Source organism: Triturus cristatus, chromosome 9 (assembly GCF_964204655.1).
Source record: "Triturus cristatus chromosome 9, aTriCri1.1, whole genome shotgun sequence".
In the NCBI taxonomy this organism is placed as follows: Eukaryota; Metazoa; Chordata; class Amphibia; order Caudata; family Salamandridae; genus Triturus; species Triturus cristatus.
This window is the reverse complement of record NC_140592.1, coordinates 947,108,959-947,122,926: the sequence shown is the minus strand read 5'-3', so window position 1 is coordinate 947,122,926 and position 13,968 is coordinate 947,108,959. Positions and strand designations below refer to the sequence as shown.

General features: G+C 44.9%; 1 pseudogene; it reads right to left on the bottom strand.

Moving 5' to 3' along the window:
- Positions 1-7,885: 7,885 nt before the first annotated feature.
- Positions 7,886-9,749, bottom strand: LOC146799125 (phosphoribosylformylglycinamidine synthase pseudogene; annotated as a pseudogene).
- Between the last annotated feature and the right edge of the window lie 4,219 nt (positions 9,750-13,968).

Sequence of the window (13,968 nt, the reverse complement as noted above, 5' to 3'; positions counted from 1 at the left end):
GCCAGGTTGTGCTTTAAAGTAAAGATCTTCATTCCACGCACTGTCTGCTGGTCTCCTTTTGAAGGACACTTCACAACAATGAAGATCAGGAGCTACTCTAGGCCTACTCCAAGCTGGAGCTCAATGGCTCAGTGGTGTCATATTAAAATGGAGAAATGTGGACCAACAGGGAGAAAGATACTGCTTGGCACTAGACAGGACGACTCGGTTTCAGAAAAGTTAGAAGTGTCTGTTATAATGTCCTATGAAATCTTTGATAATGTTTGACTCCCAGAAATTCCCTTTGGGATGCACTTATGTATCAAAAGAGTCACATACAGACACATATTAACCACTCACCAGTCAACATTTTTTACTTTCACTTTAAAAAAATCAGTCCCCAAAGGCTCTCTCAACTAAATTGGCACAATACAAATCAGTTATGCAAGAGAACTAAACCGTAAAAAATAGAAATGTGAAGGCCGGTGAAGGAACTTTCAGGCTCCCTCCGGACTTATTGTTTCCAGCATCTTTGCAGTGCACACAGTGTGGGTTTGATGGCTGAAACTTCAGAAAAGAGGAGTACACAAAGCATCTCCCCCAAAAAAATAGCACACGTAGTAGCCATTTATGGAATGCTGGTGCTCCACTAATGCATCCTTGCACTCTCCCTGAAATATGGACAACCTTCACTGAAGAGTGACTTCAACTGCATGCCTGTGAGGAAACAGGAACTGAAGTGTGACATATGTCTCCTCTGTGACAAGTTAGGTAATTCTCAAGAGTGCATATGCAGAACTATTCTTCATGCAGAGTCTGGTATACTTGGTTGACACAGAATAAAAGTCTGTAATGAAAAGGCATAATGTGCTCTGCTTAATCCCTATTAAAGGCTGCCACTTGGGTTCTTAAGGCACCATTCACAGGCATTCTGAAACATGCGCATCCACGGTAAGACTGTGAGGGCGTTGCGCCAGTCCTCAGGCATTCAAGGCCAGTGCCAGGTGAGGACGGAATGCTCTGGATGTGGCATCATAGCCAGATGGCGGCCATCAGATGAGCAAAGCCCTGCAATGCTCAAAGGTGAGCCATTGGGGTTCATAGGGTACTCCAGGGTGGGCTCTCCACAGTCATCCGTATACCAGAGAGGGGCCAGTTGATGTGATGTTACATCTTGTAAGATCTTCATACACTTGTTCATATAATATAAGTCAGCGCTAATGCGCTGTTACCGCAAAAACTGATATGCTGCTTTGTCCTTAGTCTTCTTTTTCTATTACTTTATGTGCAGGAAACTGGAGCGCGGGAAGCCGAAACGAACTCCATAAGTATGCAGGTGAAAAGAACTCGAGCAGAGGAAAGCCGCGTCCACGCCAGGTGATAAATCACGACTAACAGGAATCACCGGAGAAAAAGAACCCGAGAGCAGGAACGCCACATTCCAGCCGAGTCCACCGCGAGGAGCGCGACGACCCCGAAGAGATTCAGGTGAGTGACCGAGAGCTTCCCAGAAACACTAGAATGCAAAGCGCTGCGGGTAGAGGAAGGCCAAGCTTTAACTCGCCTGACCCGTTCTTGCGCATGCGCGTTCTAGACCGGCCGTCATTTTGGTAGTCCGGTCTTCACTGTACACTCGTGACAGTACATCCCTCCCACTGACCCCCCTACCGGCTTGGTTTATCAGGATGTCTTCTGTGGAATAGACGCCACAACTGAGGGGCGTGTACATGACTGGTCGGCTACCAAGTACGTTCCTCAACCCCGTAAACCTTCCAGTGTATCAGATATTGGAGCTTGCGTCTCACCCTGCGTGAATCTATGATCGCCTCGACTTCATATTCTTGTTCATCATCCACAACTACAGGCGTAGGGACGTTAGGGAGACGCGTGCCCGGTTCCACTGGTTTCAGGAGAGAAACATGAAATACTGGATGAATTTTCATTGAGGCGGGAAGGTCCAACTTCATAGCGGCAGGGTTCACTACCTTACATATCTTGTAAGGGCCTACGTATTTGGGTTTGAATTTACAAGATCCTCTCAAGGTTACATTTTTAGAGGATAGCCGGACCCTTTCACCCTGTCTGTACCCTGGCTCTGTACGCCTGTGAGCATCCACCCCCCTTTTATAAGCAGCCTTGGCCCTTTCCAGGTTCACCTGCGTACTCTCGTGTACCTCTTGAAATTCCTTTACGAAGTCTATGGGTGCAGGAGTAGAGCAAAAGGAGGACAGTGGAGACAGCATAGTTCGGGGATGAAATCCATAAGTTTAATAGAAAGGGGAGTAACCAGTGGAAGAGTGGCAACTGTTATAATAAGAAAACTCAGCTATCCATACCATCTCATCCCAATCGGCAGAAGTATGTAGGACCTGGCACCTGATGTATTGCTCAAAACATTGGTTCACCCTCTCGGTTTGACCGTCTGTCTGAGGGTGGTGACTGGAGGACAGCCGTACGTCTATCTGCAGTAAGTTCCACATCCCTTTCCAGAACTTGGATATGAACTGAGTATCTCTATCCGATACCAACACTGAGGGGAGACCATTTAAGCGTACTACTTGCTGAACAAAGACAGAGGCTAATACTCGAGATGTGGGAAGATTTGTCATTGGGATGAAATGGGCCATCTTGGTCAATAAGTCTACTACTACTAGGAGGGTAGTGTTCCCTTTTGCAGTTCTTGATAAGTCCACTATAAAATCCAAGAAAACTGTGTGCCAAGGACTAGGTGGTGTAGGTAAAGGTTGTAACAACCCTGCAGGGTTCTGATGAGAGGCCTTCCCCATGGCACATACGTGACATGTCTGTATATAGTTTTTTGTGTCTTTTCCCATACTCGGCCACCAAAAGTGTCTCCGTAATAAGTCCAGTGTTTTCTTGTACCCTGGATGCCCTGCAAGGGGGTGAGTGTGCCACCATTCTAAGGCCTGTAATCTCAGCTCTTGAGTGGGGAGTACCAACCCTCCTTGTACATAGGACAGTTCTTGTTCTATAGGGACTTCTTATGTATCTGTTATTTCTTCCATGTCTGTGGATGTTTGTGCTTCTTTAACTAATCTCAGGAAGCCTTCTTCGGAACAAATAACCCCAACTATTCGCTCTCTGGGTATTATATGGGGGGGGGGTTCACCATGTGGTTCTATGGTTTCGTAACCTAAGCGGGACAAGGCATCTGCCTTCCCGTTCTTTTTTCCCGTTTGGAACTGTATAACAAAGTCGAAATCACTAAAAAACTGAGTCCACCGTAGTTGTCGCATGGATAGAGCCCTTGCAGATTTTAAGAATTGTAAATTACGGTGGTCTGTTAGGACTGTTATCGCATGATTGGGCCCCAATAAATACTGCCTCCATTCCTCGAATACCCTTTTTATGGCTAATAATTCCTTGTCTCCTATAGAGTAGTTTATTTCAGCTGGAGACAATTTGCGTGAATAATAAGCCACTGGATGAAGAACTCCTGTTCTAGGATCCCTCCGGGAAAGTACCCCTCCAACTGCTATCTGTGAAGCATCAGCCTCAACCACAAAGGGGCGTGAATGGTCAGGATGCCGTAAAATGGGTGCTTGTGTGAAGGCTTCTTTTAGTTTGCAAAAGGCTGCCTCGGGTGTCCATTGAAATTTCATTCCTTTTTTCAACAGTTTAGTTATGGGGGAAGCTAAATCAGAAAACCCACTGAAAAAGCGTCTGTAGAAACTGGTGAAGCCAAGAAAACTTTATATCTCCTTGATATTTTGAGGGGCTTGCCAACGATGGATGGCCTCTACCTTCTGTGGATCCATACGGAGTCCCTGTGGGGACATTATGAACCCCAGGAATCCTACTTGCTGGGTATGGAAGTGACATTTCTCTAGCTTACAACACAAATGATTGTCTCGTAATCGTTCTAGTACTCTTCTTACATGGATTACATGTTCCTGCATGGAGGGGGAATAAATCAAGAGATCATCGATATAGGCAATGACAAATATATCCAGCATGTCCTTAAGTACCTCCTTGATAAAGAACTGAAAAGCGGAAGGGGCATTACATAGCTAGATATTCATATAACCCACATTTGGTACAAAAAGCAGTTTTGCACTCATCTCCCTCCTTGATTCTCACAAGATGGTAAGCCCCTCGCAAATCTAACTTGGTGAACACTTGGGCATTTTTTATCTGATCAAGGAGGGAGGAAATTAATGGTAAGGATACCTATTCTTGATGGTGATGGTATTCAGTGCCCTATAGTCTATGCAGCATCTGAGAAACCCTTCTCTCTTTGGTATAAAAAAAAGAGAAGATGAAACAGGTGATTTAGAAGGACGGATAAACCCTATCTTCAACATCTCATCCAGGTATTCTCGCAAATACACATTCTCCTTCTCTGTTAAGGAGTACACTCTACTACAAGGTATGCGTGCTCCACCCTGTAGATCAATTATAAATTATAAAAATATCTCCCTGAGGTCCTGGTAAACGGGAGGTAAAATACATTCCTCTGTACTAGTGAATGAGATACTTTTCTCAGGATCACGGGGATCAGGAAGAATATGCTCTCTACAATTGTCGTGACTGAAGGTTAATGTCATTGTCTTCCAATCAATAAGCGGGCTATGTTGACATAACCAAGGTACCTCCACAATAGCTGGAAACTGGGGAGTCTGAATCAGGTCAAATGCGATGTATTCTTGGTGTTTCTTTTCGATAGTCAGTGTCAAACCAATCGTAGCGTGCTTAATGGGACCAGATTTCAAGGTACTACCATCAATTGTTGTGAACTCTTCCCAAGAAGTTTTAGACACCCAAGGGATTTTCTGACTCCGAGCCCATTGTGCATCCATAAAATTACCCGAAACACCAGAATCAACCATTACTTGTATGTCTACTACCTGATGTTCCCATTGAAGACTTGAGGAGAGAAGAAAGTGATGTGGCTGAGATACCGCTACCTCCATAGATGAGACAATTAAATCTGAGTTACCCGAAGTCCTTGTCTCTTGAGACTTCGGGCTTACTAGTTTTCTGAACGCCTTAACTGTTTTGGTTTGACAGGACACTCCCTAAGAAAATGGCCTTGCTTTCCACAGCACAAGCATAACTTCTCGTCACGCCTTCTCTGTTTTTCTTCTTCGCTAAGGGGCCATCTTATACTCCCTATTTGCATAGGTTCGGGCTCTTCTGCTGCTCTCTCAAGATCAGGCTTTCTTTCTCGATAAGCAAAAACCTTCCCCTCTGACCTGCCTCTTTCTCTCTTACGCTCACTGATTCTATGGTCCAATTTGACCACCAAGTCAACAAGGGCATTGCATGACTCAGGAGGGTCTACCACTTGTGCCAATGCATCCTTTAAGTCATCTCTCAACCCCTTATAAAACAAAGCACTACGCTTTTCCTCAGGCCACCCAGCTTCAGCTACTAATCTGTAGAATGTGGAGATATATGAGGTTAAATCCTTAGGTCCCTGTTTTAAGGTTAACAGTTAAGTGTCAGCTGAGTGTGTAAAGGTATGTCTATCAAACAATTTACTGAGTTCTCTTTTGAAAGCACTATAATCCTGTAAAAATGGATCATTTCTCTCAATCAGAGGTATTGTCCAATTAGCTGCAGACCCTCCTAGATAGGAAATAATGAATGCTACCTTAGCTTGATCTGTAGGGAAACAGGAAGCTTTGCACATAAAATGACACTGACTGATAAAGGCAGCAAACTTAGTAGTATCACCAAGAAAACGCTCAGGAGGCGCCAAAGGGATAGAAGGAGGTGGTGTTACTTGTATTAGTGGAACATTAACACTGGGATTATGAGGCCCTACACCTGGACTTGTTCTCATTTTGCGCTGTAAGGAATCCACCCTGGTTGATAGGGCCTGAGTTTCCGCTTGCAAATTACCCAACATGTGTGCTAAATCAGCTAGTGTCACCTGACCGACATCCATGACATCCGGGCGGAAAAGAATAACTATTCTTTCTGGGCTTCGCGTTCTGTAGGGATCTCACCTATGTTTCCACGGGGACGTCAGGGATGCGAAGTATAGTCCACAACTTCTCCAAATCATCCAAGTGCACCTAAGACTTAACAAGGTGGCAAATGGTAATCCGGAGAAGAAGGGAAACAAAACAAGGAAAAAGGGAAAGAGACTCCACGTCGTGTCTTAAACAACCACAGGATTCACCAGTACAAGTCAAGAGGCTATGAGCTGGAAAGAAAATCAATGCATAAATAAAAGGAAAAAAGACTATTCAACTTGTATGTATTTCTTGTCTTTCTTTTACACCCTACCTTATGATATGCCTTCTTCAGTGACTGGGTAGCAATGTAGTAATGGTTAAGGCTTGTGTCTGGCACTAAAATAAAAGATAATAATATAACGTAATGAAAAGCCCCTTTTGGAAATGAGGAATACTATATGCAGGAATCTATGTGTGCGTCTACCTCTTTCACCCTGTGTTGCTAGTGGGAATAATTCCAAATAACTATCTGTGAACAACTTAAATATCTGCAAATGAATAATCCTTTTACTCAGGTAACATAACTTTTCTTTGTTTTCCTTTTAAAACCCAAAGGAAGAGGCAGATAAGCACAGCGCAGGAAACAGAGGATATGGTAAGTACACACACAATTGTTCATATAATATAAGTCAGCGCTAATGCGCTGTTACCGCAAAAACTGATATGCTGCTTTGTCCTTAGTCTTCTTTTTCTATTACTTTATGTGCAGGAAACTGGAGCTCGGGAAGCTGAAACGAAGTCCATAAGTATGCAGGCGAAAAAAACTCGAACAGAGGAAAGCTGCGTCCACGCCAGGTGATAGATCGCGACTAACAGGAATCACTAGAGAGAAAGAAACCGAGAGCAGGAATGCTGCATCCCCGCTGAGTCCATCACAAGGAGCGCGACGACCCGGAAGAGATTCAGGTGAGTGACCGAGAGCTTCCCAGAAACACTAGAACGCAAAGCGCTGCTGGTGGAGGAAGGCCGAGCTTTAACTCGCCTGACCCGTTCTTGCGCATGCGCGTTCTAGACCGGCGGTCATTTTGGTAGTCCGGTCTTCGCTGTACAATCGTGACACGAAAAGCTTCAAAATGAGCATGGGCAGTGGCATTGAAGATCACCGAAGCCGCCCACCCTGCTGACTGAGAAGCCTTCACATCCTCGGACTTTATGCCTGGATTTACTTCAAATTATCTTCCGTTTTCCTGACTCATTTCCTACTCGACATAGGGCACAACTTTGTTGTGTTATTTCAAGGCGAGTTTTTCACTTTACCTCATCTCAGAGATTCCTCTTACCTGAGCCTTCCTGACAAGTGCAGATCTTTCTGGCAGCCCCGACTCAGTGAGGGACGCCTAGGGATACTTCCCACTTGCTGGGCAGCCCTTTGTCCTGAAGAAGACCCGCTTTGACACCATACTAACACATTATCAGGGTCAAAACGTCGACGATAATACATAGCTCAGTCTTAACAAATCTCTTGGTGCACACTAATGAGCGGTCCTACCATAACCAAAGATATTGGCTTAGTTGTTGTTCTGACCATTCTTCAACTTGTACATATTTGTATATAGCTTCACTCTTGTATATATGCACTGCACCATCAGCACTGGGCACCCATTGTCACTTTGAAACACTTATTACTTTATAATTATGCCTCACCTTGACACCCTTCAAAAATTTCTTTTCAATATGTTTTGTGAAAAACTAAAAAATATCAATTAATAATAATAATAATTTTTGCAAACAAATTTGGAGTTTTTTGTTGTACCATTGTGTTCCATTGTATTCACCTTGTTGCGTGCTGAGATTTAGCCCACTTTTACTTTTTACTCTCTGGCATATTGCTTAAGCAGTGAGTCATATAAAATATTGGTAACAAGAATCATTGTCATTTGTAAAGTAATTGTTTTCTCCCTGACAGAACCACTGTAGCTTTACCTACACCCTTTAGCAGATCACAACACGTCTGCATAGCTGAATGCTCCAACAAAAACTAAACCTCTGAAGGAGTCCAGGGTAATCACACCTGAGCAGAGGTCCTGCATGGTCACATCCCACACCTGAAAGCCAGCCATCAGTAGGGCAGCCACCATCTCACGGTCCCCATTACTCTCCTCCTCCGGCAGGACGGCAACTCGAGGTGGAGACACATCTATTTCCTGAAGAAGTGGAGACTGTTCTGAAGGGTCGAAGGAGAGCTTGAACCTGGATCCACTGCGTGTGCTAAGCCCAGCCTCTTCCTGCGATACACAGACTGGATTTGCCTGCAGCCTCTCCAACTGAAAGCTGGTGGACTCCCACAGCCCCCTGAGGTAAGCCATCTCCTCGCAGAGCACATTCTCACCATTTACACAAACTTTAACCAAAGACTATGGCCGCTCTCCTGAAGTACAGCCAATATTTATGCGTTGCACTCCTGCCGCTCTGCACTTCTGAGACACTGTGCCCACAGCAGATTCCTGGACCTCCAACACCAAGCCCAGTTCCTCTGCAAACAGGATCTCAAGAGTACTGGCTCCAAGCACAGAATGGTCCACTTCCATTCCACAGGTTCCTGCTGCAAATGCCACCTCCAGCAGGCAGGTAATGAGATCCCCATCACTGACGTCATGGCCAGCATTAACTAAAGAATCTTCTAGAAAATTCTGAGTAATATTAAAGCAGGCAGTGAGCACTCCTGGATTCTCCAAATTAGGACAACAGTCTCCAAGCTGGGAGTAACACTGAGCCAATGGACTCCCTCCAAGACGATTTTGGCTCAGATTAATTGGCACAAAAAAAAAGTATTCCTTTCCCTAAAGGATTCTTGAGATCAGGAGTAACAGTAGCAGTGATGTCAGGACAGACAATATAGACCGAGATAACAACTGCCCCAGGAGCTTTCACTGTTTCTGCAACCACACGTGCTACCATGCTGAGAGAGTCCTTGCCTCCGTTAACTGCACTGCCCAGCTCAGCCATGACATTACACATTATAACACAGGCATCGTACAGTGCTGCACCCTCTCCTGGAAGCTTTGCAGTCCACATCCAATTTCCACTGCACTTAACATCCTTCAGGTTTGTGACACGGGCGAAAACCAGATTAGTTAGTGCCTCTCCAACAACCATGCGGGCCCCTGCTGCAGGGTCCAGCAGCCCTTTGATTGGCTGCGCACCAATAGCTGTTGCAGCTCCCACCTTATCAAAGTATGACAGAGCAGCCACAGCAACATCAGCCAGAGGAGTGTGTAGAGGTCCCACACACTGTTGCTGAGCGATGAGTCCTGTCACTGAGCGATCAACCTTGCTCGTGAGGTATCTTTTACTGCCAACAGCTGGTAACTTCAGCACACAATGAAGGGCGTCTTTCACTGTGAGGTCACTGGAAAGGATCAGAGGTTTGAGGACAGTGACATTTCTACTAAAGGCAAACTCCTTTCGGGGCATCTTGCCCAAAACCCACTCTAGTTGCAGGTCCACAGGCTCGGATTTTCTATCTTCTGCATCAAGTACAGTATTCTGGACATGCCTGTCCAACAACACAATTCTGCCATCACCAGTGACTTCTCCCACAAAATCGACAGGACACTTCTCACGCTAACATACTTTCTTCAGATAGTCTGCATCCTGAGGGTGCATGAGAAGAGAAGTGGACTCCTAGTACACAACACCCCAGATCTCAAGCACACTCAAGGTGGGATCACCCAGCTGGAACTTGCCAGCATAGATCACAGCTCCAGCAGGTTCACTCAACACCTTTAACATGTTTCCATTGCCTCCTGCCCCCTGGTCATGGATACTACAGATAGGGTTCATGTTCTGGCGCTCCACACATGCCCGGCGCCAAAATTGTTGTGAAGTGTCCTTCAAAAGAAGACCAGCAGACAGTGCATGTAATGAAGACCTTTACTTTAAAGCACAGCCTGGCATCCGGCCCCCTCAATGACACAGCTGCAACTGACAGTCGTGGAGTGTCGTCAACCTTACATTCCAGGAACACGGTAAGGAACGTGGTGAACATGAAAACTCCAAGTCCGCTAAGAAACCAGCAGAAGAGAAAGACAGTGACAGAGAAACAAAGGTAAGTAACTTCACAACAGGCTCGAACCTGGTTCCTCAGCTTCAAAGTTGGCAGCTCTGGCCATAAGGCCACAACCTTTCCCCAAACGCTTACTACAAATATGATGGCGATGATCCACAGGTACGGCTGAACCCCATGCAGAGCCAACCGTCCTTCTATCCGGATCGCTGGGGTTGGATTAGTGTTGTTGGTGAGATGGCTTCATCACGGAAGACAGGATAAAAGAAGATGATGATTTTTGCAGGTGTCGGAGAGGAGTGTATGCAGCAGTTGCACATTAAATGCACAACCCAGTACTGGTGAAGGGTGTCTTGTGGCAGTGGGGTGCGGTCAGTGTGCATGCTTGTGACTGCCTAAACACAGTCGTGTTCAGTGCTGCGCACCAGCCTATCTAGACGGCCATCTAGGAAACGTCTTTCAGCAGACGCACAGCGTTAGAAGCTAAACGTCGTAACGCAGCTGCTATTTTGGCGAAGGTAGTGGGAGCCACGTTCTGGTCATCACCGGTTTTGAAGGCCTCTGTTGTCTATTGCGCGGTGATGCGCACACCAGCAGTTTGCTCTTAAGGTACATCGTAAGTGTGTCGTGGACAGACACAGATATACATAGATCGTCGGAGAGTTCATTCAAAACAGTGCACTGACGTGCACACCCTCAGGTGCCACATCGTCCTCTAGTGGTAATGTACATCGGCGGAGTATTTGGAACTTGTGTTATCTACATATTCATCGTACTCAACAGCACGATGACGCGCACACCCTCTAGTGTCCTCTGAGCTTACTCCATAATTTTTTTAGGTTTTTCCACAGCACGGCGGTGCGCACACATTCCAGTGTTTTCAGAGTTAAGCACATTATTTTTATTTCAACAACTGTAATGCTGAAAGCCATAACCTACCATAGTTTTGGGGTGCTTTCACTTTAGCAAGTCAGAACGACTTAGGATTAGCTCATAGAAACGTGCTTAGAAGAGTGAGTGTTACCTGGGGGAAATATTTCCTATGGATGTTTTGGGGGATTTCTTTTTTCTTTATTCACTAGCATATAATGTATTTTTGTCATGCAGTTGGTAACACCTCCACCATCTTTTTTAGAGGTACAAGATATCCCACCAATTCCTTGTAAGAAGTGGTATGACGCTTATGTAACCTACTTAGGAGATATTGGGGCGTCAAGGTACCGCCCTGAAAGAAAATAATTCTTACTTCCCCATTCATTAGGTTTCGAGGGCAGATCCATATTTAAACATTTGCCACCATTAGAGAGGAATCAAGGAGAGGAGGATATTGATGAGTATGTCGAAACTGTAAAAAATCTGAAACTACGTTTTGTTGTTCAGCCTAGTTTGGTTGGGGAGGATGTGGACACTTTTGTCTCTGCACTCAGGCAGTTGAGTGCAGATTGTCAATTTCAAGAGTTTAAAGAACAGCTGCTCAGAGACCAGTATATATGTAAATGCCCAGACAAAACCATTCAACAAAAACTGTTGTCTATGGGAAATCCGTCACTGGAAGAAACCATCCGCACTGCTAAAAGCATTGAACTATCTAAGGTTTCTGTCAAAGAGTTGGAGAACAAGAGTGATGAGATAGCTGCTGCAGTCCGGTCAAAAGAATTTAAGTCTAATGGGGTACTACGTCTTCTTAACAATCCATTTTTCAGGCAGAGTAATACTTGTTTCAGATGTGGTAATGCGGCCCATTTTAAGGGGGCTAGGTTTTGTCCAGCAAAAAACTATCATGTGTAGAGTTTGTGGTAAACATGAACATTTCACCCAAGTGTGTCAGAGTGGAAGCATGGTGGAGGCAGTGTGCACAGGAACAAAAGTAAAGTTAGGTTGTCTAACATTGCAAATGTTAAGGATTTTTCTCAAAAAGAGCAGCAAAAAATATAGGATATTAAGGATGATTTTAGGGATATGGTACTTGTTGTGGGTGAAGAACCAGTCATGGTGGGTGATGCATCCACTTCCATGGATCCGTATGTTGAGATTGGTGTTGGAGACAAGAAGTTGAGTTTACTGGTAGACTCAGGAGCAAGGATTACAACAATTGCCCAAGAATTGTTCGAAGAGACTTGGAGTGGTCATGATTTGGAACCTCCTGACAGAACTCCCGTCTCCTATGAGTTAGCCGTTTTTTTAGGATATTCTGGAATATAAGGGAAGAAAGATCCTGGGTAAAGTTTATGTTGCAATCAAGGGGTTGTCTATCCTGGGTTGGTTTCACCACGGACTTTCTAAAATGGGTCTAAGGCCCAGCTCTAAGGGGCAAGCTAATGTTGTTGACACCACTGATTACACGAAGAGCATCATCCAACAGTTTCCTAAGGTTTTCAGTTGGGAGTTGGGGAAGATCAATGATTTTTGCATGAGATTAAGGTGAAAGACAGTGCTATTCCTCATAAGCACAAACTTTGGAGTGTGCCTTCTAGCGTAAGGGAACATTTAGAGCAGGAGCTGAATGAACTGTCTGCTAAGGGAATCGGAGGACCCATTGAGCCTTTCCTGTGGCTTTCACCTTTGGTCCTAGCGAGGAAAAAAATGGAGATCTGCGAGTTTTGTGAAGATTTACGTAGCTTGAACAAGAACATATGGGTAGATTCACAGCCCCGTGCCCAAGATCACTGAGTTGCTGACAATGACTAATGGGTCCAAATGGTTCGCATCTGCATATCCTCAAGAGGTTCTGGATCCATCCACTCGTCACCTCACAGCATTTGTGTTGCCAATCGGTTCATACCAGTATTGTAGAATGCCATTTGGGTTGGCGTCAGAGGTGGCTGTATTTCAAAGAATCATGTGTAACATGTTGAAAGATGTCAAGGGTGTCACTGTGTTTCAAGATGATGTTTTGATTTTTGGCAAAACTAAAGAAAGTCATGACAATACCCAGCTCAAGTTGTTGAAGATTATGCAGGAGAATGGTGTGGTTCAGAAAAGTGTAAATGCTTGTTCCTCAAGGACAGAGTTGAGTATTTAGGACATGTGGTATCACAACATGGTGTTGAACCAAGACGAGGTCTAGTCAAAATTATTGTGGAGACAGTTGCGCCCAATGACAAAAGTGGTTTGAAGTCCTTCATTGGTCTATGTGAGTTTTATTCATGTTTTGTGCCAGATTATGCATCTTGTGTTAAACCCCTCACCAATATGTTAAAGAAAAATTTTACCTTTCAGTGGGACACACATTTTCAGAAGTGTTTGTGTGGATCAAGTCCCAGTTGATTGGTGCTAATATCCTCAACTCTTATGACCCAAGAAATGTTTTTACTATTAGTTTTGATGCCAGTGGGCTTGGGCTCGGGGCTATTCTCACTCAAGACAGTCAGGGCACAGAGAACACGTGAGGATATCCCTCTAGGGCAGAGTTCTTCAAACTTTTTGATGCCGAGACCCCCTTGCCAAACCTTTTTAGGAGTAAGGACCCCCTCCTGACAAAAGTTTCTAGAACTTGGTACTCCTCATCATCGACAACCATAAACGCCCCCAATTCCCACACAAAATAATTTTTACAGTGTGGAAATAATGTCAGACAGTGTTTAGCCAACCAAAGGCCAGTGAGCGTGGGGGCGTCGTTAGAGGTGTAGCTAAAAACAAAGGTATGAGGAGGGGGCCAGTGATCTTGATGAAGTAAGTGGGGTGTTTGGGGCCTCGTTTCCAGCTTTTGGACGGAGTTCCCCATGCTGATCGGGTACTCCACCTTTAAACGATTTTCGTTTCTCTTTCTCGCCACACATATAGTGTGTGACTACAGGTCCGGCCCCCCCACGGGATTCATGTTGCTCACTCTGAAAATCTCATTGTAAGCATTGTATCATTTTCTTTTTTCATGTTATTAAAACCACGAACATACCGATAACTCGACACTATTGATCAAGGGACTGAAGCGTGCGACACATATCTGGTCAAACAAACCATAACTGACCATCACTAACTCACCATACACATAGGTCC